The sequence below is a fragment of the Corvus hawaiiensis genome, chromosome 7 (genome assembly GCF_020740725.1).
Source record: "Corvus hawaiiensis isolate bCorHaw1 chromosome 7, bCorHaw1.pri.cur, whole genome shotgun sequence".
NCBI classification, from domain to species: Eukaryota; Metazoa; Chordata; class Aves; order Passeriformes; family Corvidae; genus Corvus; species Corvus hawaiiensis.
This window is the reverse complement of record NC_063219.1, coordinates 15,315,118-15,342,122: the sequence shown is the minus strand read 5'-3', so window position 1 is coordinate 15,342,122 and position 27,005 is coordinate 15,315,118. Positions and strand designations below refer to the sequence as shown.

General features: G+C 43.8%; 1 protein-coding gene and 1 long non-coding RNA gene across 4 annotated transcripts in view; both read right to left on the bottom strand.

The window, feature by feature from the left end:
• Positions 1 to 777, bottom strand: part of RAPH1 (Ras association (RalGDS/AF-6) and pleckstrin homology domains 1) — a 94,071-nt gene extending 93,294 nt beyond the window's left edge. For both annotated transcript variants that reach the window (XM_048309286.1, XM_048309288.1), the window contains exon 1: positions 706 to 777. The gene's annotated coding sequence lies outside the window, so the exon portion shown is untranslated. The remainder of the gene's footprint in view (positions 1 to 705) is intronic.
• A 2,469-nt stretch (positions 778 to 3,246) lies between these two features.
• LOC125328904 overlaps positions 3,247 to 27,005 on the bottom strand; it is a 114,787-nt gene continuing 91,028 nt past the window's right edge. Inside the window, exon 4 of one of the 2 annotated variants that reach the window (XR_007204942.1) lies at positions 3,247 to 3,302. This is a non-coding gene — a long non-coding RNA (uncharacterized LOC125328904). Of the gene's footprint in view, positions 3,303 to 26,080; positions 26,649 to 27,005 lie in introns of those variants that run through there. The other variant, XR_007204941.1, reaches the window with a different exon arrangement.

The following is a 27,005-nucleotide window of genomic DNA, read 5'->3' as shown; positions in this document are numbered from 1 at the left end:
AGACACTCCTCCTTTCCCTCCCACCATCAATGATTTTCCCCATGCAGAAAAGATAATATACCACTCTCCCAGTTTCATGAAAACCAACGCACGCATCAAGCTTGCTTGGGAGGCTCTTCGCAAACCAACCTGCCTTCAGTAAGTCATATGGCTAAAAAGCTTAAAAGATTTCAGGTTTGGGGATTTGGCGTTTGGTTTTTAACCCATCACTCCCTCTCGCACCAGGAACGAGGATTTGCGCGGTTTTTTCCGCGGGCAGCAGCGCGCTCCTCGGCGATGCCTGCGCCGGGGACCCGACTGCCTGCGGCTGCACAGGGTGGAGACTCACCCAGGCTGACATTGTCTGCATGCCACACACTACATCCCTCGCGCATCCCCGGCTCACTTCCCAGCCTCTTCCGAGGCATGTCTCTCATTCGGGGAAAACCCGGGGGGCACACACACACAAGAAGCCTCCACCACTCACGAGCACAGCACAGCCTCTCTGGAAAAAAACACCCGATCGTGTCTGGGGCGTGGAGGGGCGCAGGACACAAGCGTGGGCCAGTAAATACGCGCCCCTCCCGCACCCCTTCGCTCCAGTGCTCCCGCCCAGCCCCGGCGGTGCCTCGGGGGCCGAGGGGAAGCGGCAGGAAACGCCGCCCGCCGGCTCTGCCACCGCCGCCCCCCAGAAAAGAGCGACACGAAGGCGGCTCCGCCACTCACCTCGCCCCGGCTCCGGGGGAGCCCCGGCGGGCAGCGGCGACGCCCCACAGAACAGAGGGAAGAGGCACCGGATTCGCTCCCGCTCGCTGCCGGCGGCGGCAGCCGGGTCCGCTCCGCCCGCAGACCCCCTCGGCGGCGGCGGCGGCGGCGGCGGCGGCTGCTGCTGCTGCTGCTGCTGCTGCTGCTCCTCCTGCCGCCGCTAATGGTGGCCGCTGATACCGGTTCCTTTCGCCGCTCCCTTCCTTTCCCGTTCCTTGTTTCCGCCGAGCGCGGAACCACCTCCGCCCGGCGGCCGAGGCGCGTCCCTGCCCGGCAGCGGAGACGCCGCTCCCCACACGCCGCTGCCGCCCCAGCACGGCCGCCGCTCCGGGCTCCCCCCGCCGCTCACTTCCGGCGCGCGGGCCGCGCCTCGCCCCGCCCTGCCGGGACCGGCGCCAGCCGCGGGGGGCGGCGACGGCCCCGCAGCGCCGGGGCGGCCGTTGGGCGCGCGGGGAGCGGTTGGGCGCGCGGGGAGCGGTTGGGCGCGCGGGCGGCCGTTGGGCGCGCGGGGGGCCGTTGGGCGCGCGGGGAGCGGTTGGGCGCGCGGGGAGCGGTTGGGCGCGCGGGCGGCCGTTGGGCGCGCGGGGGGCCGTTGGGCGCGCGGGGGCGGCTGGCGCGCGCGGAGCCGATCGATCCCCGCGGAGCCGATCCGCTGGTGCCGATCCTGACGGAGCCGATCGATTCCTATGGTGCCGATGCCCCGGTGCCGATCGATCCCTGCGGTGCCGATCGATCCCTGCGGTGCCGCTGAGCGGGTCCGCCCGCGCCGGGCGGTGGCCAGCGCGCTCTCGGCGGGCGCTGCCCGCGCCCCAGGCAGCCTGGGGCTGCCGTTCCGTCGGCAGGTAAAGGCGCTGGGGGACATTCCTCGTTCCGATCACCGAAGGTTTCTGTCGTCAGCAAATTACCAAACCCTACCGAAATCCTCGGTCGTGTGTCCCGCTTACCCTCGGCCAGCCCCAGACCGCGCTGCCTCGGCTACGCTCTGCCCCGGCGGAGAGTTTGCCCCCGTTTTTCATCCTACCACAGCTTCAGGGCCGAGACCACAATTTTAAAGTTATTTACAAAATGGATAAACGCATCGCTTGCTACTGCAAGTAGTGCTACAGGAGAGGAGATTCGCTTAAATACAGTTTATTGCCTGGGCTCGAAGCTACAGCGCAGGAGAGGTGGCATCCACGCTGCCTTCCGCCGGGAACGTGCTTCTCCTCTGTGCTGCAAGCGCTGTCTATTGTGACAGAGCACAGGCATGTTGTACATCAGCTTTTATCTGTCAGTATTTGACAGGGAGAAAACTTCAGTCAGTTAAAGCACAGTATTTTCCGTAAATGTGAACAATTATGCAAAATGATGCTTATTGTTTTACTACTGTAAGTACTAATTTACCAATGAGATTACAAGCTAGGTCAACAGCAACATGAAGAGCTGTTTAAAATACAAGCTAGTACATGGAGAAAATTGTTTTCGTGTGTACATACAAGTAAGTAATTTGAAAAACGAAGTTCATCCATATAATTCTCACATATTTAGCAAAGAATTTTTGCTATATAAATTCACTTTAACATGTAATCACTTCTGGACAACATAATAAAATGTTGCCAATTAACAACATCCCAGACAAGCTGAGATCAAAGTTATGGATGCAGAAATATATAAATTATCAATATGGAATAAAAATACATGTATTCATCACCAAGAGACTACAGTAGTCTTCTGGAGTTGCAAATAAAATATTTTTAACCCATCCATTCCAAATACTACACGGCTTCATAGTTTGTGAAGTTCCACAATTAAGAGGTGTCTGGGCTCACATTATTTAATAAAAGTGATAAGTACTTCAGTTTTCAATGCTGTTCTGCACTTGCTGCATATCAGCAGTGAGAGTGAGCTGGCAGAGACCATGAATCTGATGTTATCAGCAGGTTTAGACTTCATCTGCAGGTTGTATTAATCCCACCACACTTTCCTACTGATCCTCCGTGATCCTGAAGGGATTAGAATGACAACATCTCTCCCAGAAGCAGACTTGAGGGGGCTGGAGGAAACACAGGGAGTGCAAGTGCCCAGGCAATGCAAGGAGCAACTTGGGTGTGCCATGGCCAGGTTCCTTATGGCAGCTCCATGGCAGCTGACCCAGCACAGAAGTGCTGCCAAGTCACGTTCTGCACCACTGCAGCTCAGGAACTGCACGGCCATGAAGTGTGCAAAGCTTCATATCCTCAGCTATAAAATTCTATCAGAAGGAAAAAGAGGCTGCAGCTGACTACTGCAAACTCTTATTTTGGCATGTGGAAATGTTATTCCCCTATATCAAACTTGCTACCTTGCCCCTGAGCCTGAGCAGTCAAAAGACAACAGAGTTAATGTAGGGTAGAAATCAGAGCTAGACCATTTTAAGCTTGAGGACCAGACTGGATCTGTGTGCATCCTACAGAGCCACTCTCCAATTACATACATAAGTTACTAATGTAAAATCATCCCCCAGGCCAAGGAAATAGGACATACCTGCAGCAGACGTTGGGAAAGGTTTTCAAAGCAGTACAGGAAATTTAGTCATAGATCTGTCAATAAAATTAAGAGTTAATGAATTAAAAAAAATAGTGGAGCCTTTTGAGTAGGTTAAAATGTGTATCTGCATTGAAATAAGAAAGAATAAAATGGATCATTTTTTAAATAAGGGCAGTAATTCCATGGCTATTGACCCTTTCTTCTCCCCAAATGCTATCAATCTCAATTTTACTGGAAATATGAGAGTTCAAAATTAACAAAAAATTCTCATCTTGATTGCTTTGTTGGACCTAAGAAAGCTCCATGACTTGTGCAGCAGAAATTTCACATTTTGCTGAAGACCAGCTGGGTCTGATCCAGACTCTGTCAGTCAAAACTATATGTGTGTGCATATATAGGTACATCTATATATACATGCAACTATCCCATCATGGAACCTCGAGCACCTATGATGCCTGCCAGCTCTAGCAAGGAGAAGAGCAGTCTGACTCTTTTCACCATGTTCTTTATGTATTTCTTTTGCCAGCTACAGGGTTCAAGACACAAAATCATTAAAAAGCCTTTCCTGTTCATCAATAGCTTGCTCAACCTATACTGTTTCTATTGCTGCTCATCTAGCTATACTGGCATTTCCAAATGGGAATTACAACAAAGTATTACAGTATTTTTTAGCAACAGGTATAGCACCCATAGCCATTAACATCAATAATTCAGCTCATCCAGACTTAACGTTAAAAATGTCTTTTCTCAGATCTTATCTACTGTTCACAAACAAGGATGTCTTGAAGAGGTTCTGACCTTGCAGCAGCTGGTGTAATGGCAGCAGTAGCCTGTAATAGGAATGCAGACTTGGACAGGAGCTTCTGGGGTTTCAAGCCAGCCAGCATGATACATAATCCATTGCAGAAACTCCTCATGTTCTAGGTTAAGGCCACTAAGCTTTCTCAGGGCTGCTGTTGGTAGGGAAGGCTGCTCCTATTTGCATGTGGAAACAAGTTCAGAGGAGCACCACAAACACTGGAATGAAAACAACGTTTTCTGAACTCATTTAATTAATGTAAATGAAAAAAATCTTGACTAATTCCAGCTAAAGTACTCCTGAATTACAGTGGGATGACAGCTCTGAATCCAAAGCACAGAATGTCTGTGGATGAAAATATTTTCATCTCTTTTCTTCATGCACTTTTCCTTCATTCCACCTCTAAGGACTAGAGAAGCATTCACTGTCTTTCTCAGGTGATGAGAGAATAAGATACTTCCCTAGAGCCAGAAAGGAAACCTTGATCATAGCCAAGGTTGGAATTCTGCTCTCACCAATGCCAAATCAGTCCCTTGCTTGGGAGGGAACTTTATTACAGACTTACTATTGATACTCTTTTTATAGAAATGTCAGCATTGCAGACTAGCAAATAATCTATCTATAGCATTCATTATCATTATCACTCCTTTTAGTGAAGACTCAAACCACCCCATCACACATCTCAATAAATCAGCATGGCTAACACATGCCAAAAAACCATTTCTTCTTGACCCTCAAAGCAATCAGCTTATGCTACTGAAGCAGGAAGCTTGTTTTCCCCTGTATTGTTGTAATCCAGTGCATACAGCTGCAAATGTTGTCTTTGCTCACAAAGCTTCTTAAATCCCTTTTTTAATTCTACTAAACTCTTTGCCTTGATGACTGCCCATGACAATTGGATTCCATAGACAGAAAATATAGTGTGTGAAATCGTATTGAAAACGTTTTCTGGAAGGTTTTGCTCTGTGAATTGGGGCATAGAGGCTGCAATTAGCTGACTTCACTACACACTTGATGAAATTTCATCTTATGTGAAGTTCCCCTTGCCTCCATGATCTCTACTACCTTTCATTACTCTTTATTCTGCACAGTTAACTTTCTGGTTCCTTTTTAAGTCCTCTAAGGCAAACCCTGGCCCTCATGAATGTATCTGAGCACCTGTGCAGCCATGCACATAAAAATAGGGAAGGAACAACACACACAGATTAGGATCTTCTGACATACAGGGCACCACAGGGACTCTCTGGACTCTCCTCCCAGGCTGAAGTCAGTAATTGATTTTAATGGGAGCAGGGCTGAGCTAATGCTGGCACTTTGGAAAATCCCACCCAAGGGATTCAGTGAAACTGCAGGCATTTCCACTAATGGGGAATGGCGCAGTGGTCTTTATTAATTTTCCTTCTCCAAAGTGCAATTAGAATGTATGTATTTTTATATCCTTAGGAACAAAATAATGTAAAATGCTTCTATTTCTAGAGACTCTTACTGAAAGGCAAATAAATGAGTGATTTTCTGCAGCACAGTTACAGGCCTTAAGATCTATCACACCCTCCAAGAAGAATCTACTAATACTCTCTTGCTGCCCTTCTTTTTCCTTCAGCTGACTTAATATGATTACAAGAGAAAATAATGTCAGTGTGGGTCCCAATCACAGCAGATGCAGCGGCTGTTTGTAAAGCAAGGTTTTTCATCATCTTCCTAGATGGAGATAGGAGAACCAACACTTTTCTATCTGACTGTGCCTTTAAAATCAAGAGAAAGAAATTTCAGTGGTGAAGATGAATTGGAAAATGGCCATTAACATGGGGAAGAAAAAGTGACATGAACTGGAATGAGGTGCCAACAACAGGAAGGGGGATGATGTAAACAAAAGCTAAAGTAGATGACATTGTTTCTGTTATGGTCAGTTTTTGGAGAGGTCACTACAGGCTAAGTGTGGTCTAAAAAAGGAAAGAAAGCTATGGCAACAATTTTGCAAACAACTCTACAAATAAATACAGTCTTTAGCTTTGATTTCTTTGAGTAATGTCTCTGAAAACTATGAGATTACTCATTCATAAAAATGTTGAGGTTCTGGCACATTACTCACTTAAAATACAAATAGTGATTCTTTTCCACACATATATTCCAACAACACTAGAATTTTAAGCATAGAGGCAAACATCACCACTTCAAAAGATCCCATTGCTGTAGTGTAATGGCAGAAGTTTGCTCATTAACATCACAGTGAAATGACAGAAGAATACCAGAAGTTTTGCAGCCTTGAGAACCACTGCTTTACGTAAAAGAATCAAATCCACAATATGTTTAAAATACTGAAGGAGGTGAGTGGCAGAGTGGGGTTGGAAAAGAAACTCAGTTTGTTTCTACTTGCGACTTCTACTTTTTGATTCAAATTTTTACTGAAAAGGTCTTCTCTTCTTGCAATGACCTTCTTGATATGATTTTACTGACTCTTCAGATATAAAGGCTGTGCTTGATACCAAACTGGAAGAGCCCCAGGACAACTGAGGGGCCTGCATTAGGCATTTCTCTGGGTCAGGCTGGAAAGCACTTCTCAGAAGATCTTCGGAGTTCATGTTATCTATGTTACCATTACAGAGTAAGGCATAAAAAGAGCAACAAGTAGTCATTTACCTTTCAGATTGCTTTTAACCTATTTTTACTTCCTCCATGACAACATTTCTCATTTTACACTGAAAATGCTCTTTCATCTCACTTCAGAAGTGACATCGTTTGCTTTTCTGAGGTAGAAAAAGGGCATTTTAATGTAAATGTTGGAGATGTTGAAATGTCCTTCCAGATCAAATACTTTACATGCAGTTAATGCTCATTACAGAATAATTACCTGGCCAGATCTGATTTAATAATTCTTAAAGTGTAAATGATTTTATCAACGTGCAATAAAATAGAGTTATCCGTTACATTGCTTCCTGAGAGAGAACTAAATTTTGGATCTTCAAAAAAGATCACTGTGAAAACCCAAAAGACTACACTTAGTTTCCTTTCTTTGCAGAGGGAAATTCAGTCCAACCCATTTATACACTGGCCATAATTGCAGAGGGAGCTTTGTGTGGATGTACTGCAACAATGTGACACAATTTCTGGAGCTGCAGAGAGAGACTGACACATCTCTGGTATACTCAGTACCGGCAGCGGTTTGTTTTCCCAGTTACTATTAACTGTTCTTTCGCAAATATCTTCAGCCACATCTTGTCCTCAGATCTCATTCTGGAAAGTGACCTGCTCAAACAGACTTTTCATTTCAGGAGACAGCTGGCACTAATTAAGTTGCAAGACCAGGTAGAAAGCACAGCTTTCTCCAGATGTTCTGTTACGGAACTGTACCAAATGTTTACAGAGCAGAACTATTTTTTTTTTTTTGCCTGTCATTTTTATGCATATGTGAAATATTTGACATATATTTTGTAAATCATACATTAGGATTTACTGGAATTTCTGTCTTGACCGCTTAAGTGACATTGGCTGGACTGTTAACATTTTTTAAAAGAAGTAGTTTAAACTGGTGCAGTTGTTCTTTTAGTGAGTGGCTGAAAACAGTTGTGGGAAGTTTCAGATTCTTTTTTTGAACAGGTGTAGATAACTGGTCGGTAGATTTTTAAACACTAAATTTCAGCATTTTTATCATTGTACTTTGAATCTTCTACAATTTCTTTTAAAACTCACATTCTGAATTGGAAAGTCGAAAATAAACATTTGAGCATGTTTAATGTTGTCTGTGTGATGTTTCTGGATTTATCAGAGAGAGATGTCATGATTTTTTGAACAATTTTAGTGATGAAGTAGGAAAAATTAAATGGCACTTCACAATAACTTTGAAGATTTTTATTCAAGATTTGATGAGCAAAAATTCAAGCAATCCTCATTAGTAATTCCTTCAGAGAAGATTTCCTTCTTGAATCTTAATGTGTACTTTTGAGGTAGATGACTTGGGAGCATCTGTATAGGAAAATTCAACTGCCTTAGCTATCAGTGTGATTTCTCTTAGTCTGAGACACATGTGCAGTGTTACATACAGAGGCACCCATACACATAATGTATGCTTGCATGTAATTTGTTCTCAAGTACTCAGGGATTACCTTTAAATAAATGAAGAGTGGGATTAAGTGAACATATGGTGTTAAGAAAGCTGAAAATAAAATCCCCCTCCATCTTACTCTACCACACTTATATTGCTCATTAGGGGATTACTTCTAAGTCTGTGTGGACAAGCATTCTGAGGAAGGAACTGACAGGCATAAAGTTTCACAGGTTATGAGACAAATCCTGCAAAATTATACTTTCTAAGTGAAAGGTACTTTGTCTTCTATTTGAATCTTGAAACTCATTTTTCACTTGTACTGCATCAATGTGTACATATAGAGAAAGAGAAGACCCAGTGGATTCTTTTGACTCATGTTATCTCAGGTAGGTTTTCTGTAAGTCAGACTACAATCATAACTGGATGCTGCCTTCTTATTAAACATCTTTTTATAAATGCGACTGGAAAGCTCATAACCCTACACTGAAGTGACAGATTTTCAATCAGAAAAACCTATACATTTATTTCAGAATGTTATTTGCAAAATTAGATTTAAACCCCATGATTTTCCTGATTATTTACCTGACAAGTAAGCTTAAAGCAGGTACTAAAAAGCCTCGCAACATCTATTGTATATGCCAACGAGTCACAAACTGGAAAACACTGTGTGAAAATAGGATCAAAGGACAGAGCCCCTGGTCCCCCAGCAACTCTATGCTTTTGTATTTAGCTAGTGTAGCCCAGTTCATGTTTACCAACCTCAGTGAGCTCTTCTGGTCACCTTGGAAGCACCTTACTGGCACTTCTCTTTCTCGAGCTGTGTGTATGTTTGTATGCTAGGTGATTCTGCTGTCCTCCTACTACCTCCAGGTCCTCCAGATCCTCCCAGAGGTGCATTAATGTTAACCAATTTGCCCAGCCCAGTACACCCTCTTCACATAAGCTTCAAAACCTTGTAAAACTCATCAAAATCTAACCATCTCTTCCACTTCTACTGATTAGTTGTCCTCCTATAACTACTAGCTATATTCTCCTTTGTGTCCTCAAATAAACTCTTTGGACCAATCTATGAAGCCACTGCATGGTCCCTTACAAACCTCTTCCATATGCACTCCATTTTGACATCTGTAAAGTTGGTAACACCACCGAAACACCCAGTAGGAATACAAATGTCTCAGAGTAGCAATCTGCCAATGCTCACAGTGCACAATATCTACGTGTGCAACTGCCTGTTTTTATTTTTGCTATTCTTATCCTTTCCCATGTCCTCCACAGGATATTTTTCCACTTTCATTGTGTCAAAACTAATTTCAGCTCTTTAATAAAACATATGTCCCCTGTCACATATGTGTGAGTATCTGGCATAAAAGAGCACAGAGAGCAGAGGCAGAACCTGGGTTACCACACCCCTACTGTGGTGTGGTGACGCCTGTGGTGTCAATACTGACTCAGGCAGCAGGCAGCAAATCCCACAGATCCAGGCTGCATCAGCTGTACAACAGACTGGCTGCCCTAACAGCCAGCATGCGAGCAGTACACCTGGTGCCCTCAGACACAGTGGGCAGCTGGTCTGGTTAAAGTGCCAGCCTGGAGACCCTCAGCTACTGAGCTACCTCACCAGAGTGACAGCTCCCGCAGGGCTGCTTCAGCAGCTCCAGACAAATAGCTCCATCCATCTTATTCCGTCAGGACAAAATTCTTGCACAGGAGCCTGAGTTCTGTTACAGTACAACAATAAATGGTACAAAAGAAGCCTGGTCTTTTAGGGACTTACCCCTGCTGATTTACAAATGCATTGGAGAAGGTTCAAAGTGACGGGCTGTGCTCCAGTCTCACCAGAAATGGGATCTGGGCTGCAGCTGCAGGCCTATCCCCAAGGCAGGTTCTGTTGTGGTGGCAGTGGGGGTCACAGCTCTGTAAACTAGGCTGCATGTCTGCCGTAGCAGGCAGGCATCCTGCACTGCCCACTCCTCTCCTAGGACTGCAGAGCAGTGGACTGAGGGGAGTGCCAGGCCCTTTGCAGCTGCAGGAGGATGTGGAAGGCTCCTAATGCACTGGATGTGGCAAGGCTCTTAATGCACTGGCTGCTTCCTGAGAAACTCTCCTCTACCACAGCCAAAAAATGGTGGTCAGTAGGGTCTGTGCAGCTGGGCCAGGCTGGGGAAGTGAAGATTGAGACTGCAGCTGCGTCTCCTTTAAATAGTTTATGAGTGGTGCTCACTCTAGGTTTTGTTTTACAACCAACCAGAAACCAGCCCCAGCAGCACCCCATATGTTCCGTGTCTTTTGTTTGCTTGGGCATGTTTATTGTACAGGTTTACGTAGGATCTAGCTATGACTATGTCATGGGTACGTTGTGTACATTGTCAAAGACATGAGACCGAGCCCAACACCTGTGTTTAAAACATTGTGTCTGAAAAGTCAGAAAAATGGGCATTCTGAGCTACTTTTACACCGCTGTAAACAATTTTAGCTATCTAAATAGAAATCCTGCCACTAAATACAAGTGTCAAATTGCAACCAGATTCTCAGCATGCCAAGCCTACACCACTGTTGTTCCAGATTTCACTTTCACTGAGTAACCTGGCAGTGCCTTGTGTTAAGCAGCTGATAGCAGAACTGCTGTTACCTACTCCCTGCTCATCTGACTGCTCCTATGCGGTTCCACCTTTCAGCATGTGACAGTGGACTTGCAAGAATCCTGGGGCATGCTGAAGGAAGAAGCATAACTTCTCTTCCAGATGAGAATGTAGCCAGAGCCTGAATTACCACTGGTCAGAAAGCTGTGTGCAGAACAGTGTATGTATTGAAGCTCAGACTTATCCCTTGGAAACAAATGTCGTCCTTTCAAAAGAGACAATTCTCCTTCTGCCACATCCTTTGGTGTCCGAAACATACCTAACCCCACCTGCTCTATCCCCATCTTACCCTTGCCCTCTGTAAGGTATTTCTAACCAATTTTCTGTTTCTGTTGACCCATTTTTTTGACATCTTAATATACATCATTCACTCCAGTGTGAAGGTTCAAACTATATGCAACCTTCTATAAGTGCTTCCTACTTTAGGATTTCAAGATCCAAATGGCTCCCTAAGTGTTGATGTATTTTCTGCCTCCTTTGAACCTAAAGAATCCACAGATGGCAAGGAGATGTATGCAAGCAACAGATGCTGCTAATTCTCTCTGAAAGTCTAAGGTTAAGGCTAAGTCCACTGAAAGCCTGTGCCATTATATGAGTATCTGTCAGAAAAAGGAAATTTTGGCAGCATTTATAGCTCTAACGTATAAGTGAGTGTCCTTGGAGGAAAGTATTTTGGTCATTGTGGCTAATGCTGAGCTAGTGCAAGGTATACAGGTTAAAGTATATTTATTTTCCTTTCCATTAGTTGCCCCTGCAGTAGGACTGTGTTTGAACAGTTGGTAGATTCAATCTAGCACAGACCTGGCACATAGTTTCCTGCTACATCCATTCCTGTTCCTTTCTGATCAAGTGTCATGTGGGATTAGCACAATAAATCTAGATTACAGCAGAGAAGCAGTGCTCATTTTAAATTTTCTAGTGTTATTTAGTTTGTTTTACAGTCCAAATATACCTGGAACCCAGTGTTTGTATTCAACTTTACTATGCATTTAACTTTGCCTTTCCCACTGAAATGTGTCATCTGTACTAAAGAGAACAGTCCTGCAGCACAAATTCCCTTCTCTCTCAGTATTAATTGTGGTATAAAAATGAGGTCACTCAAGTAGTATTTTAAATTTATGTAGCAAAAAAGTTAGGAATCTGTGTGTCACTACTAAATGTAATGGCCTGGTTTTCCAAAATGGTTGACAGGCATCCACATTCTCATTGAAATCAATAGGCATTGCATATGCTTAACACCCTGGAAAACCAGGACACTTATATTTAGGAGTTTAAATATTTGGAGCTTAAATTTCAACTACTAGAGTGAAAAGTCAGAGTATCTAAAGCCTGTTTTAAAATAGAATGCCTGATCTAGTGCTAGAGGTTACAATTAACTAAGATAAATGATTCCTATCCTGACCCCCCACTGCCTCTATAAACATTACCCTTGTACTGAGATACCTTGGCTGTAGCCTAGGCCGCTAACCAAGAAACTTGCTTTGAGAACTCTTCTTGGAAACCCTTTCTACAACAATGTTCTTCATGGATATTAGCCCTAACAGTCAGCATTTTCATTCAATTTGAATGCAATTGTTATCGAAATGCTATTTGGTCCTTTTGGTTTCAAAGAAAAAATCCAAAAAAGCAGAAAAAGTAGCTGCGCAGCTTCCATCCTGGGCAGAGGTACCATTGCCCTCTGCAAAGAGCTGGGTGCCTGCAGCCTCAGTGCTCTGAAGCCCTGCTGTCTGGACTTCCAAGTGGGGGAAGGCTGAGGGTTTGGGGGAAATCACCTCTAACAGCTGCTCACAGGCGGGACAGAACTGGCATAGTCATTCAATCACATTGCCCAAGTCCTTTGCCAGTAAATGCCTAGCCAAAAGCAAACACAGATAAAAGAGTTTCCCTGCTTCTAATCCATGAAATAGAAACCTTACTTGCTTCTCACTGCTTGGCCTGGGAGGCTAAACAGGTGATCTTCTTTTTTGGTTAACCATTAGTAAAGCGATTGGCTCCTCTTGAGGGTATAGATGGAGAGGCACTGGTTTGTATTTCCCACTTAGCTCTGAAAAAGGGTCAAGGACCACTTCCCCTCAGTCATTGCGATCTTCCTTCCTGCATTTGCACCAGGAAAAATCATTATACCACAGGGTAGAAATTGGCTTCATCTTTCTGTTTGTCACATGGTGCATTAGAAGAGTGCTCGTAGCCACAGCACTACTTCACAGTCACCACCATAGAGTCCATTCTCTCACCATTAAGGAAGAATATTGGGTTTTACTTCAAACACTGATCAGAGCATCACACACAGCTCTGCTCATGGCTACCAGTTTTATGGATGCAGAAACCAATCTTTGCTTGATACTTTGGCCTGTGTTGAGTAAGGTACTATAGGTACCAGCAGCCCCAGGCAAGTCTCTGCAGTGCTGTGAAGCTGGCTCAGGCCCAGCAGAAGCAGGAGCACAGCCACAGGGATGTCGAGATTGTCATTTTGTGCTAGTTTAAAGTTAAAATTGCAGTCACAGTGTTTCTGGAGTCTCAGTGATACTCCTGCATCTGCACAGCTATCTTTAGTATGAACTTCCAGCATGTAGCCCATTTATTTTGCATGGTAGAATAGAAAAGGTCCCTTAAACAAATACAAGTTCTTTCAAAGAATTTATCTCATCACCAATCCTTATTTTGAAATGTCCTGGCAAGCATGAGATTCCTACACACAACATTTTCTGTTTCCATTTATTTCCCCAACCCCAAGACCTGGTGGTCACAGTCCCCTCTCCCTGATTTATCTGGTGGAAGGAAATTGAGGAAAATGACTACAATGCATGGTCTATTTCTGTGGGGTTTGAAAAAGGATTTAAATAGCAAGTACTGCCAAGAAATTGCAGGAGTCTGAATCCTATTTTTTAAATATCATTTGGACAGTGCCTATGGTAAGGTCCTTTATATCCTAGAGGCCAAGACTTCCCCAGTGGTGTGAAAAAAAGCTCTCAGAAAGCAGCTGTGCATTAGGTCATCACTGTGCTATTCAAAAGTGGAGAAAGCTGGGGTTCATGCATCCTGCAAAGCCCTGATTCCAACCCACTTAACATAGGAAAGACTCTTTCTAATTTTGATGTGTTTTGGACCAGATCTTACCCATGAGTAGCAGTGAACGTCGGTGTGACCCAGATTCAAGAATGAGGTATGCTGGGTACATTTTACAGGTAAATACTGAGTACTGGTGGGGACCATGATGACAATGCAGGCTCCCTAGAGCAACCTCTGAGCACTCTGCATTACTGAATCTGCCTCAAGCCATGACCTGCATCTTCAGAAATCTTTCTGACATTGGGTAATTTATCCTTGCAATACATCTGCAGGGAAAACTCTATGACTAGGTTATAGGAAAAGAAGTAGCAAGAGAAGCAGGGATGCATTTGTAGGTGCTGAAGAGCTGGAACTTTTGACAAGTGTGAAAAAAGCTGAGGGTGTACCTTCTCTGTCAAAAAAAACCCAAAAAACAAAACCAGGCTTCTACTTACTTTTATCCACAAAGAGATTTTGTCTGAAAGCCAGAATCAAAACTCAGAAGTTCTTGGCTTAGACCAAAACCCCACTGTGGGATAGTGTTTCATTATAGAAGTTATTTATCTACCGAAACTATTTAAAGACAGGAAGTGTTATCTGTGGTTAGGATTAATCTTCTCTGTCACATAGCCTGTCTCCCGAATGAGAGATTAATGCAGAGTATAGCTTCCTGACAGGCAAGAAGCATCGTATGGATTTTGTTAATTTCTGTGGGAAGAAGCAAAGCCAAGTAAATTGCACCATGTATTGCACGTTGAAACACTGTCAGCCAAAAATATCTCAGCTCAGACTGCTCATTGTGCCAGACTTGATAGACAGAAATGGGCAAAGAAACCTCTATCATACCCCAACGTCCAAGTCTACCTTGCCAAAAAGGGAGAATGACCAAAATACTGAACATGCAGCAGAGAGCAGGCAGCTGCCACTTGTCCTGACAAACTTCAGTGCTCTCTCAAGAAAAAAATGAGAGTGCAAGAAAAGCAGGGTACAACAGAGGTAGAGCAAACACATGGAATGTCAACATGGAATGGCAACATCAAAGATGCTGGTTGAGGAGCAGAGGCAGAATGGAAGAAAATGTGATGGCTTGAACTGGCATTTGCTGCCTTGTGTCCTCAGTCAGCCATTGGCACCTTGACCACATGCACACAGCAGGCATACAGACAGGGCACAGCGAGACCCGACCACAGAACATCCTCTCTGTCATGCTGCCAAGTTGCAGATATAGTGCACTGCCCTTTGTGCACGTTCACAGAGGAGAGGAACTTGTGACAATAACCCAAGATAAGATTTTACTTGTTTAACTTGAAGCAAGGAGGTCATCACACACATCTTTTGTCTTCCCAGATGGGGCTGCCTTGTCTGCTTTGCTATTTGTATAGCTGTCTACACAGCTGAAATATTTGCATTTTTTTCCTGTGCCCTGCAGCCAGTGCAGCACTATTTGAGCTGGTAAAATGCCAGACTCTTACTCACTTGTAAGACTGAGCTGGTGATCTAGTCAGCTTTGTTATGTTACTGTCGGCCACAGCAGCAAGATAGCAGACACCACCACCAAGATCATCAAAGAGAACATTCACTCTTAAGGGAAAAAAACAACAAAACTGGGTTATAAATTACAGCATAAATCTATTTCTAGCCTAAAATAATATCTATTATTATCAAAACAAGTATCCTAGGAAAAGGTCAGGGCTTGACCTGCTTGTTTTGGATGATATGATGTGCTGCTCTTGGTAATGATATGATTGGAGCCATATGGGATTTCCAGAAAATTATGTACTAATTATATGTTAATGTGATCAGTTCACATGTGCCTAATGCCTGGCTTTCCAGTGCTGATGTACGGTTGATTCCCCAGCAGATCAACCATGTGTGAGAACTTCAGGGATAAATACAGGAAGTACTTGAAGAAAAAGGAATCTGGGGCATGACTCCTTTTTTTTTCACCTTAAAATGATGATGGGGTTGTTAATTTGAAATTAGAATTATTCCTGTTTTGGTGGAGGAGAAGACGGTTTTTGAAGTATAAGACAATAGAACACTGTCTTGTGTGCTACAGCCTGAGTGTAACACAACAGGATCAACCTAGTGCAAACATCCCCCGTTTATCTTAGCAGGACATGTAAAGAATATTTTTAATCCTTTGAGTGCTTTGTACCTTTAAGATGGTATTTCTGAAACCATGAAGGGCTCACTGTGACATTAAGTATGGATTACTTACAAGACAGCTCACATAATGTTTTTGTGGTATACCACTGAATTAACACAGTTTGTATTTTCACTCTTCTTTAAAGATTTCAAGTTTCAATGATCCGATGGGCAGCTTAGAGCTCTGACACACTTCTTGTCCTCAGTCCTCCTTACATACTGTTTGGAAGGGCTGGGCAGTGGCCAACATCTCTTCCAGTCCCCCGTGACACAGGCTCAGACATGAGAGCTGCATCAGAGCAGGCCATGAAACCACAGGGTACTCACACTGCACACTGTGAATGGCTGCACCATTCAAGTACAACTGTTTCACGCATTCATTACATGTTATGTTTGGAGAGTGCACTCAGGATCTAAAGGCACTGTCTGGCAGCTCAGCTTCACTTCATCCTAATGACAATAAGGTGTATTTTCTACACTACAGTAGACCTGACAACCGAAACCATGCCTCAAGACACATCTGGCCTTCTCTGTGTTACTTTTTCCCTCTGTGCTGCTTTAGTGTTTTCAGACTGCTCCTTATGGGCAGCAGGCTGTGGGTATGCGTTTCTCTGCAGATAGCACTGTTCCCTGCCTTTGAAGCACCCTCATGTTGTGATTTGCTCTTTTCTTTATTCCTTCCCATGTAAATAGAGGGGCGGATGCTTTATAGATAAGGGCTGGGAAACAGCTGAATGTGTGCGTCCATAAAACATAATCACACAAAATGAAAGCTGGGACTGACCCTTAAAATTTCACTGCAAACTTTTTCATGCATGCAAGTGGCTTAGTTGACTGCAGAGGGCTGCTAGTTTAATAAAGGCAATCTGTGTGGAAGAGACAGCAGGATGGACACTTTTTTTATCGATAAGATGATGTAGCTAGCTTGAGGCTGCTACACTGAGATTGTGATAAAGGACGTCTAAGAAAGATAGCAGGTTCATAAAGTGTTTCATTTTAAAGCATGTAGAGTATTATTAGCAGAGCAGCTGTAGCTTTTTATATAATTTCGTAATGCATGTGATGTGGCATTTTGAAATTAAAACCCTTTTAATGGCTGTCTTTTGTCACGTACATCATGGCCCAGAGCCCTCCTTTTCCAGAGCATTCTCTAACTGAGTCTGCTCTAGGACTCAGACACCTCTGAAGGGTAAAGACCCTTAAAGCACAAAATCATTTTCCAAGAAGAAAATTAGGTGAGTTTGGCAGATCGAACTAACTAGCTCTAAGGAAGAAACAGCCTGTGTTTTTGCATCCCTGCAGCAGAAGAGCTGAGACATTCCCAGGCGTGGCCCTGGCAAAGTCCAGTGCCCACGTATTTCTGGAATGAATGCCAGCTGCCTCCACGTCTTCTCACTCACACATTGAAACGCTGTACAGTCAAAGCCATCAGGACTTGCAGAGTATTCTGCAAATGTTCTCAGGGGAAAGTAATCTAGGATCTTTTGCTCCTAAAAAAAGAGACCCCTGAAACTGGGGTCACATTACTAGAGGACAAGAGAGCCTTTTGAATGAAGAACAGAACCTGAAAATTCTTTATGCTTTCACTCCTGAAGGAGCTCCTGGGCATTTCACCTCAGCCATTTATTCTTTCAAACACAATAAATGCAAATTTAGAACTCATCCTGATTGCTTTAAACAAAAAAGATGGACATATGGAAGTAAATAGCTGTAATATAACTCCTATGTCACAGAAAGGATAAAGGACTCCTGCCACTAGGTTCAGCCACAAAACCTGCTGTCTTCCACTAGAGACATGGAATAGGTTCCAGATCATTCTGTGAACTCAAGAAAAGCACTGAATCATTTCTTTGTTTAGTTTCCTCATCTCTGAATAAGGAAATCTTCTTGCAAAGAGGAATTTCGCTTAGAGATCCATGGAAAGCTCTTTCTACTCTGAAGGAAAATATGACAAGTATATGACAGTGTTGTGACATACACAAAAAAAGCAGCACTAAACCCAGCTTCCTTGTAACAGTCTTGTAAACAATCAGCACCTTCCAGTGGATATGCTAAAATCATCTTCACATATACAGGTCCTTTTGAGGCTCAGCTGCCAAACATGACCTTGTAAAAACATTACATTCCTATGAAAAACAAGCCTGGACACTGATAAACAGTACTGGAAAATTACACTTGATCTGGCAGACTGAGAAGTATTAGATTGTTAATCTCTTATCCATTCAAAGATCTTGTCCACTTAGAAATGAAAACCCATTGTTACAAAGGCAAGGAAGCACCTTTTCACTGGATTAACTGCTGATTACCGAATGTCTTTCGTTCATATACCAAAGCCTGTGCTGCATTGTGCCCTCTCTTCTCCCTCCCAAAATACTGCTGAAGATAAAGTGAGCAACTGCTCCCTGTAAGCTTCTACTACCCGGAGGCCATCCTCTCTGAGCCACCTGTGAAACCAGTCATTTTACCTTCTCTTACATTTCCTGCAGCAGAAAGCAGGTTCATACAGGCTCCCCCAGACTGTCCCTGCATATTTCTCTCTCCCTCCAACTCCAGTAATACCTTTGCCTGCTATGTTTGTTTGGGTGGGCTAAAAACCAGCACACATCCTGCCCAGGATGGCAAGGTAGGGGTCCAGGCATCACCCGGCATTGGTCTCTATTCTGGCGCTTGCCTGTGTAGTTCAGGGACACTGTCTGTCCCTTCCCTCACCTCTCCTAGGCTCATTCCAATCCCCACCCACCCGCACCTTAATCTAGTATCTGGCATTCAGATTTGATTGACTTTCAAAGTATAAATGGGTCAGGTCATTTAGCATAGGCTGATAGGTTGCAATTGCAGTTCTTCGTGTGCTGAGTCACCCTGGCAGCAGATGTCATCTGCTTCTCATTTGAGGGAGAGGCACACAGTAAATTTAAAATGCAGTATGCTCTGCTAAAATCTTATACAGCTGCATTCAGCAGAGATGAGTGGGAGTAACAGGACAGGAAAATTACAGGGGGTTCTACTATGAAGGCAAAAATTCAGGGGAAAAGCTTTTGTATAAGCACTTAGTTCAGTTACCCACATGTGCTTCAGTAACTGGCTAAATATAGAACACCCAAACTATTGGAAAAGCAAAGGAAGTGGAGACCCAGGAAAAATAATCCACTGATGGTGATGCAGGAAATACTTCTGAATTAAACCACTCCGCTGCAGCCTTTGTAATGTTCTCAGAAGACCACAGTTGTAAAAAATTAGTCATTCCTGGGCTTGAGTGTAACATTGGCTTGACATTGTTGAGAAGGGATTGCAAGGGACCTGTGTGGCAGTAGGGTAAACTGTGTTTGTTTTACTGACATACATAAAAATACACATCACTAAAAAATCAAAGCAACAACCACAACATACCAAAGACTTTCCACAGGAGACAGAGAGCCTAATTCTCTGAGAGCCAGTGACCCCAGCTGCTCTCAGAGCCGAGAACGTCACTCGCTGTCAAGACCTGACCCAGAAGAAAGGAAATCAGGGCTGCATTTCATTATTTTGGCACAACAGACTTCAACAGCTGCAACTAGGGTTAACGAACTGCAAGTCAACTTCCAGAGGCACAAACCACATCAGCCTTGCCTCAGAATCAGACACATTTGTTTCCCTGAAAATCTATCAAAATCATTGCAAAAACAAGGTCCTTTGTATGTGGCTCAAGCTTCTGGAGTGGAAAAGACATCCTGAGTAAGCATAGGTCAAATGGGGTTAAGCTTTCTGTCTTCCAAGAGTTATCTGGACAAGATTAGAATCCAGCAGTACCACTGGCCACCAAATGTGCTCAGACATTTCAGCTGAACTCTTGGTATCTTCCAGCAAAAAGATTCTTTTCATTCCTCTAACTCTATTTGTTCTCGCCTATGTTTACGGTACTTACTGGCAGTTGACATTGGGAAAAAAACCCCATCTTTCTAGACTTGTATTTGTTGAAAAGAGGGAAGTTTTTACTGAAATATTTGCCTCTGTTTTTCACAGGAAAGAAATCAATAGTTTTTTGCTGGACTGAATCTTCTGTAAGTGCAGCCTGTTGGCTGACTAGCTGGGTTCATGGTCACAACCCTGTTTCAGTCTTCCTACACTGCAAATTCTCAAAGCAGAAGTTTTTAACCTTAAAACAGTCACGATTGTAACTGTAAATGTCCTGTCTTCTTCCTTTCCCTTTAAATCACCTTCAGCAGAGTGGTACCTCACTCCAGTTTACATCAACAGGATTTCAGGAAAGAGTGGCTAAGCACTGCTTTGTCTTTTACTGCCTTTAAAACAAAGATTTAAAAAAGTTTTTATAAGCTTAAAGATTTGTAGGGCTAAGTAGGGGATTTGAAATACCTAGTTCCAATGAACAAGATTTGAGGCAGTAATTTCCCGGAAGGTGACTTGGAAATGCCCTCCATGTGACAAAGAACACCCCCAGAACCACCCCCCCCGCCCCCAAATCTGGGAGACTCACATGGATGAGGTTTGTAGAGCTTTGTACAGCTTCACAGGACATAGTCCCTGCAGGAGTAAGGCTCACAGGGCTTCCCATGTGTTGGGGAGGCAAATTTCTCGCAGTGGAACTGGAAAGCACTTCAGATCATACCATGAGATTTGGATTATTTTAATTTTGTGTGTTTTTTTCTACTGAGATCTATTAATTAGCACGTTTGACTAGACTGGAGGAAAAAAAAATCTTAGAAAAATAGACTCCAGGGAACTATCTCAAATTAACTCGTGGATGACTTCTGTCTTCTTTTCCAATGCTATTTGCTCTTTGAAGGCTTAGGATTCTGTTTCATGTTTACCAAAGTGAAAGCTATTATATTACTGAAATCAAAGTCCTTGTAAGTAATTTAAGAAGGTGTGCAACAGTTTTCTTCCAATAGTCATGGATTACATGGTCCTGCCTGTGAAATTTCTCTGAAGAGAATGGCACAGCCGGCAAACTTGCCCTAAATTTCCACCATTTTATTCTGCCAACGGCAGGACAAGATTGGCCACAGTGCCCTCCTCCTGCCATAGGGCTGTAGTTGCTATCACCCCCACAGCCTGGGCAGAGCACTGGAATACAGAATCCTTTGCTCCAAAGTGGTCCTAAATCAAACTTTGTACACCAGACAGGAGGTATTCACATCCAGCATTTTGGTTTGAGGCCCATCCTGAATACAGAGATTTTTCTTTAAAATACAGTGCTTGAATTTAGTAATGAACAGCACATGTTTAAACTGATTATGCCAGTTTGCAATACCCTCCCTGTACCTGTATTATCAGAGAGGAAGTGCCCAGGAAACAAAACCCTGAGCTATATTCAGTCCTGGTATAAGCACTTGCATCCTCATTTTATCTGATTATTTATTTTGCAGCCCAGAGTACAAGCCTAATCAGAACTCCCTATGCTTACTGCTTATATAACAACTTTCTCTGCTCCCCCTCTCCTTCTGTAAGCTTTACCCCCCAAAAAAAAAAAATTAGAGGGTACAAATATTCTCCTAAAAATACAAGTTGCCTGATCCCTGCTACCTGTTAAAGAAGATGGGGCAGTGGGAGACTGCACTTCTAGGACTCAGGGCAAGTAAACAGGAATTTAGGGCATGTAATTGTGTCTGATGGCACTAAGTCTGCCTTTTGGCTTAGTTAAATCAACATAAAATTTGTTGTGATTTTCTCTCCTCTTCCTTGCTATTTAGACTCAGTGCCTCTATGCATCTGACTGTTTTTAAAGAGCCAATGGGTGATTTTTCGACATTTTTTCAGCTCTCAAAGTTAGATCACTGAAGCTATTTTCCTTGGATGGTTTTCATGCATATGGACTGTTGACTACTTGCTTGATCTATTCTCCTTCCAGTGTGAATATTTGTATCAAGGGATCTCCCTTCTGTTGTGGTGCAGGCATTGCAGGTGGATGCTGGGACGTGTCTAGTTGTCTTTTGTGAAGTAACCTGAGGTGTCAAAAAAGAGAAATTCAGGCTACTTTGAAAACAGCCTGCACTGTCAGTAGCAAATGTGAGACAAATAAAAGGTCAATTGTCTGCTTTCTTGTGAAAAGTCTTAATAAGAATATAGAAATTCAGTCAGTGAGGAGTTGAGAGAGCCCCTGGTGTCAGCAAACTGAGGAGGTTTATACAATGTGGCTCAATCACTCTTGATCTCTCATGTTGGAGATAGAGAGCTTACAGTTTTGCAAGAGTCCTAGGAGATTATGTGGTTCTCAACAAATTAAAACATTCAGTAAGTTAGCCCTAACTACTGCTTTCAGAGACTGCTTCCTTCTCCTCCCTCTTATCTCCCTCTGACAAAACCAACATGGTCAAATTTATCAGTTGTAGTTAGAGGCCCTATTTTAAATTTAGAGCCATAGGGACAAGAAAAACTGTCTGACAGAGTCATGGGTTTATAGGGCAGCACCAGAGCTAGCACACAAAGTAACCAGCATTTCAACCAGCTCATTCACAAAAATCTATGTACTGCATTCTGGAGGGAGTCAAATCCTATTTGCCTTTTGGGAGTTGTCACATTCAAGCCAATTGGATTACTCATTTGTTTGAGGCGAGCAGGATTTAACCCTCCAAGAAACAAAATGGATTTGCTAAATGAAAGGGATTAGTTTTTTCTATGTAATACTGTGATAACAAAACAAAAAACAACAAAAAGAAAACAAAAGGCATCTCTCCTTGTTCTCTTTTTTTGCTGCAATATGAAGCAAGAAGTAGAACAGGACTCTTCTGTGCCTTATGCATCTTAATTTTAGTTAACCAACATCTTGATTTAGTTTAAATCAGCATGCAAGTGCCAGCACATGCTTTTCAGTATCTAGGTCATAATAGGCTAAATTGGTTTTGGAAGGTGGAGCTCCTCTCTTGCTTTGGTGTTTGAGACAGGGTATACTGCTTGGTCTCAGGCCCAGAGTAACCTGTAGCAGTTTTAAAGTTGGACATAGTTTCTAATTTGTCAGTGCAAGAGGCTGGGAAACCAACTGCAGGTATTTGCCATTCTTGGGATGTGCTGATACTGGAAAATAGCCTGCCTATGATGATGGCTTACAAGATAACAGATCAAGTCTTTCACCCTTTCTCACACGTGAAATAAAGTTTACATTCAAGGAATTAGTCTGAGTGAGCACTGTATTTGGATTCATTCAGCACAGAAGGAAAACGTAAATAGGCATCAGGTCCTTTTGTACTGGAAGAAATTTCATCCCTTGAATCGGCACACACGAGAGAGGAACAGTGCTGTTCTATAAATGAATAGCCTCTGCATGGCTGGAGTTAAAGAAATTGCAGCCACACTGCACTACAGCTCTCACCTTTTGTCATCCTTCCTGGACACCTAAGACTGAAGTCACTGTGCATTGCTACATTTCCATGGTCTTCTTGGAAGATGCATATGCTTCCAGATGCATCCTGTATCATGGTCAGTGCATACTGGGCATCCACTCATGAGCTCTGCTGCAGTGCCAGCAGCCCCAGATTTGACAAGCTGGGCTCTGACAGGCAGTAGGAGACAGATCCAATCCTTCCCCTCTCTGCTTTTACAGAAGCAGGGAGTGGCAGCTCCTCTATGGCAAGCCTCGTGGGCAGGTTGATACCATCCAGGCTGAAAGTAACAACCAGATCCAGACAGTGGTCTGCCCGATAGTCTCTGCATTTATACCCTTATGTGGCTCAGTGATTCCTTTTTTTTGCTAGACCTGTGTTCTATCATGAAGTTGCTTCTCTTTGCACTTGGAGTCTGTTCTGAAATCTTGAAACCTCAAGTGTAAACCTGGAGCAGCATCTGTATCACATGTAATGAAAGTTCTCTACAGGATAGTGTAGGGTATGCCCAGCCACTGCCCTGGAGGGACATCTGCTGAGATAAGGAGATGGAGCAATCTCCCAGCACAAATCCCCTGGAAAGGCAAGCACTTTCAGTTACAGCAAGAAGACAAATCCAGAATCCTCTGGGAGACCCTATGCAGATCCTTTGTAGCCCATTGGCCTTTACCCTCTGACACCCACCCCCTGTATCCCGATCAAGCTAGCCCCCTGCCCCTGAGAGGGCAGAGACCTCATCCCTGGCCTCCCCTTCACCGGACCAATAAAGCCACACGGGCCTCTCGTCTGTCCCTGCTCTGGCCTGGAGGCTGCCCTGCAGAGCTGAGCTGGAATCACGAGCTGACAATCACCAAAGAGCTGACGGCTTCTGCACGGGCCCTCCTGCCAGCAGCTGAGGGAAGACACCCGGCCTCGGGAAGGCGATTCCTTTTGGGACCATCTCTCTGGACTGGTCACAGCTTCCTCGGTCAGAGCTACTGACCCCTCACCAGCTGCCATAGGATAGGAATAAGTCTTTCCAGCAAATTGAAATTTATGCTTCTTATCAAGACAAAGGGCAATATTCAAATGAGTGAGATGAGAGCCTGGCAGAATTATAAGGTCCTCTGTTTTGGAAGATCCCACACAGATACAAAGTCCTTATCCTCTATCAATTTATGTAACAGCAGTTAGGCAGAGAGAGCAACAGTCTGCAGCCTTTCAGTGTGAATGTTTCTGAATCTGATCAGTACGAATCTATTACTGATAGATATGCAATGCTATCTTTGAGTTAGTTTTTATTCCTCCCCCAGTTAAGGGAGACCCAACAGAGGAGTGGCTTCACAGTGGACAGTCACTTCCATCAATGCTAAAAAGTTCCGAGTATTATGTCAGTTCATACCAAGTTCAAGATTCAACACAGGAGGAGGCAGCATATATGGGGAAGAGATTTACATGTACGTTAGTTCTCTACATTAATCTGTCCCCCTCCTAAAAAACAGCTGCGAGCTCCACAGACGCAGGATAGCTGTAAGAGGGTGGAAGATTTATTATTTCTTTTAAAACGTTAGCAATGATGTTATTCATCTGCCAAATGACAGATCTCTTGGTGGCAAGGATTTCATGTTCAGCCAGACTGCTACTTGAAGTAGCCTGAAAGGTTTGCACTCTGCTATGCAAATAAGAGAAGGACAGAAAAGTTTGCTCAGTAGCAGCTGTAACCCACAAAAAGCAAAAAAACCCCACTCTGGCAAGGGGCTGCCCCTCCAAGTCCAGCTACTTCAGCCTGCACAGCAGATTAAGAGCCTCTGTTTTCCCCTCCAGAAGGCTTCTGTTTTACTCATGCTGGTACAAAGGAGGAGAAGGTGGCATTAACTGAGAAGCAAGTGAGGTCAAAGATGGGTGTTTTCAATCAGCTGAATGATCAAACTGTGCTGCAAGCTAAATTCAGGCTCGTGTAATAGATCCCTCGAACTACCTCACTTTTCCTGTTGCTGCTCAGGCAACCAAAGCCTAAGGTCTCTGTTGCTGAGGAACAGACAATGCAGGATTGCTTATACCTCTGCTGTACTAATTATTTTTCCCCAGCTGCTGCAGAAAACATCTGCCCTGTGATGATCCAAGTTGTCACATCATCAGACAAGGTATCAGGAAAAGGCAGCTCTCTTCCCATCTCTAAACATCTCAGAGAGATATAAAGAAATTCAGTCAGGAGAAAAGTTCCCATCTTGTAATGATGAGTGTTACAATGTTGGCTTATGGATTTTCCACCATTAGTGGGAGGAGAAGGAAAAGCTTGTCCTTGCTTCAGAGGAACAAGGAAACCACTGTGTGTGAGGGGTGCAGCAGCTGGTGGGAAGCAAGAACAGAGGCTCCATAAAACATGAAAGATGCTCTGCTCTGCTGGATGCTGTACCCAGTCCTCAGACTGTTACATGAGGAGAGAGCTTTGTCCACCCACAGCCAGCATTGAGGGTACTCCTGGGCCAGGCTCTTGCCCTGCTGAGCATTAACCCTCAGGCATTTACCCCTGCGGGGTCTCCCTTCTCTGCTCTGTTGCCCTGAGGCACAGAGGCACCAGCCACAGTACAGGCAAAGCCTTCTTCAAGATTGGCTTCATTGACATTCTACGCCAGACGTGGGTGATAGTGCCTGGGGACTGCATTAAAACTGCTTACTTTTTCTTCTGATCTATCAGAAGACTTTGCCAAGGTATCTTTGAATGCAGCAGGAATGCCTGTTACTCTTGGACTTACCTGGTGTCCTTATCTCCTATAAATTACAGGAAGGGTGAGCAACACACAATGTGCATTATCTTCTAAAGAAGACTTTTTATTATTACAGTGCCAAGCTAGGAGAGAGCATGAAAAGAGCAAAGCAGGCAGTGACTATTATTTGAGTTGTTGTGCTCTTCAAGGTTTGAAAAGGGTTGCTCTGAGCCATTGTGAAATAACCCTTGCTTTCAGTGTCGCTGGGTGGCTGTTCACCAGAATAGGGCTGCTGGGCTGAATCCAGCCCTAAGCCTTCGAGAACAGGGCTTCTGCAAAGAGTGACACACAGCTTTTTCTACATGGCAATATCAAGAGAGGAGTAACATTTAAAAAAAATAGGTCAGAGTATTTCTATTTAAAGTACTTGTCAAGAAATAAAGAGGTGCAGCTTGGTTTTTCTGGTTTGCATTTCAACATTTGTGAGGAGTGTGATTGTGGCAGAGCTGCATTGGCAGCCTCAAGTCCAGGTCACTCTCGATGGGGTGAGGCTGCCCAGGGCCACTCTGTGGTACTGCCTGCAGCCCAGTCACTTGCAGGCTCCTGTGCCTGGAGCTCCTTCTTCCTGGGGAGTAACAGGACGCGTAGGAAAATGTTCTTAATAGGTAAAAAAATGCTCTTACAGTCTTGGCTTTGTTGGGGCTAAATATCTGCTAGGCTGATCTGGAATAAAATAAAACACAGGATCAGATCAAATTCACTAATAGCAAAATCCTATTAACCGTGCTTTTTCTCACCATACAAAGGCTAGTCATGGGGTCCTCAGTAACAGTGGTCTCATTCTGCAGAGCAGATCTTATTTTACATTCTTGGGGCCAGACACTCAGTTGATGTAAGTAACTGTATCTCCAAGCTGTAGCCACCCTGAATTATGCCAGCTACAATGCTGACCCTCTGTTAATTGCACACATTACAATTCTCTGGAATTTCTCTTGCCACAGACTGCAATAAAAAAGCATTTTCTGGTGGTGAAAGGTCAGTAAACATATCCGAGATGAAACAACCTCTTTGTGATTAAGG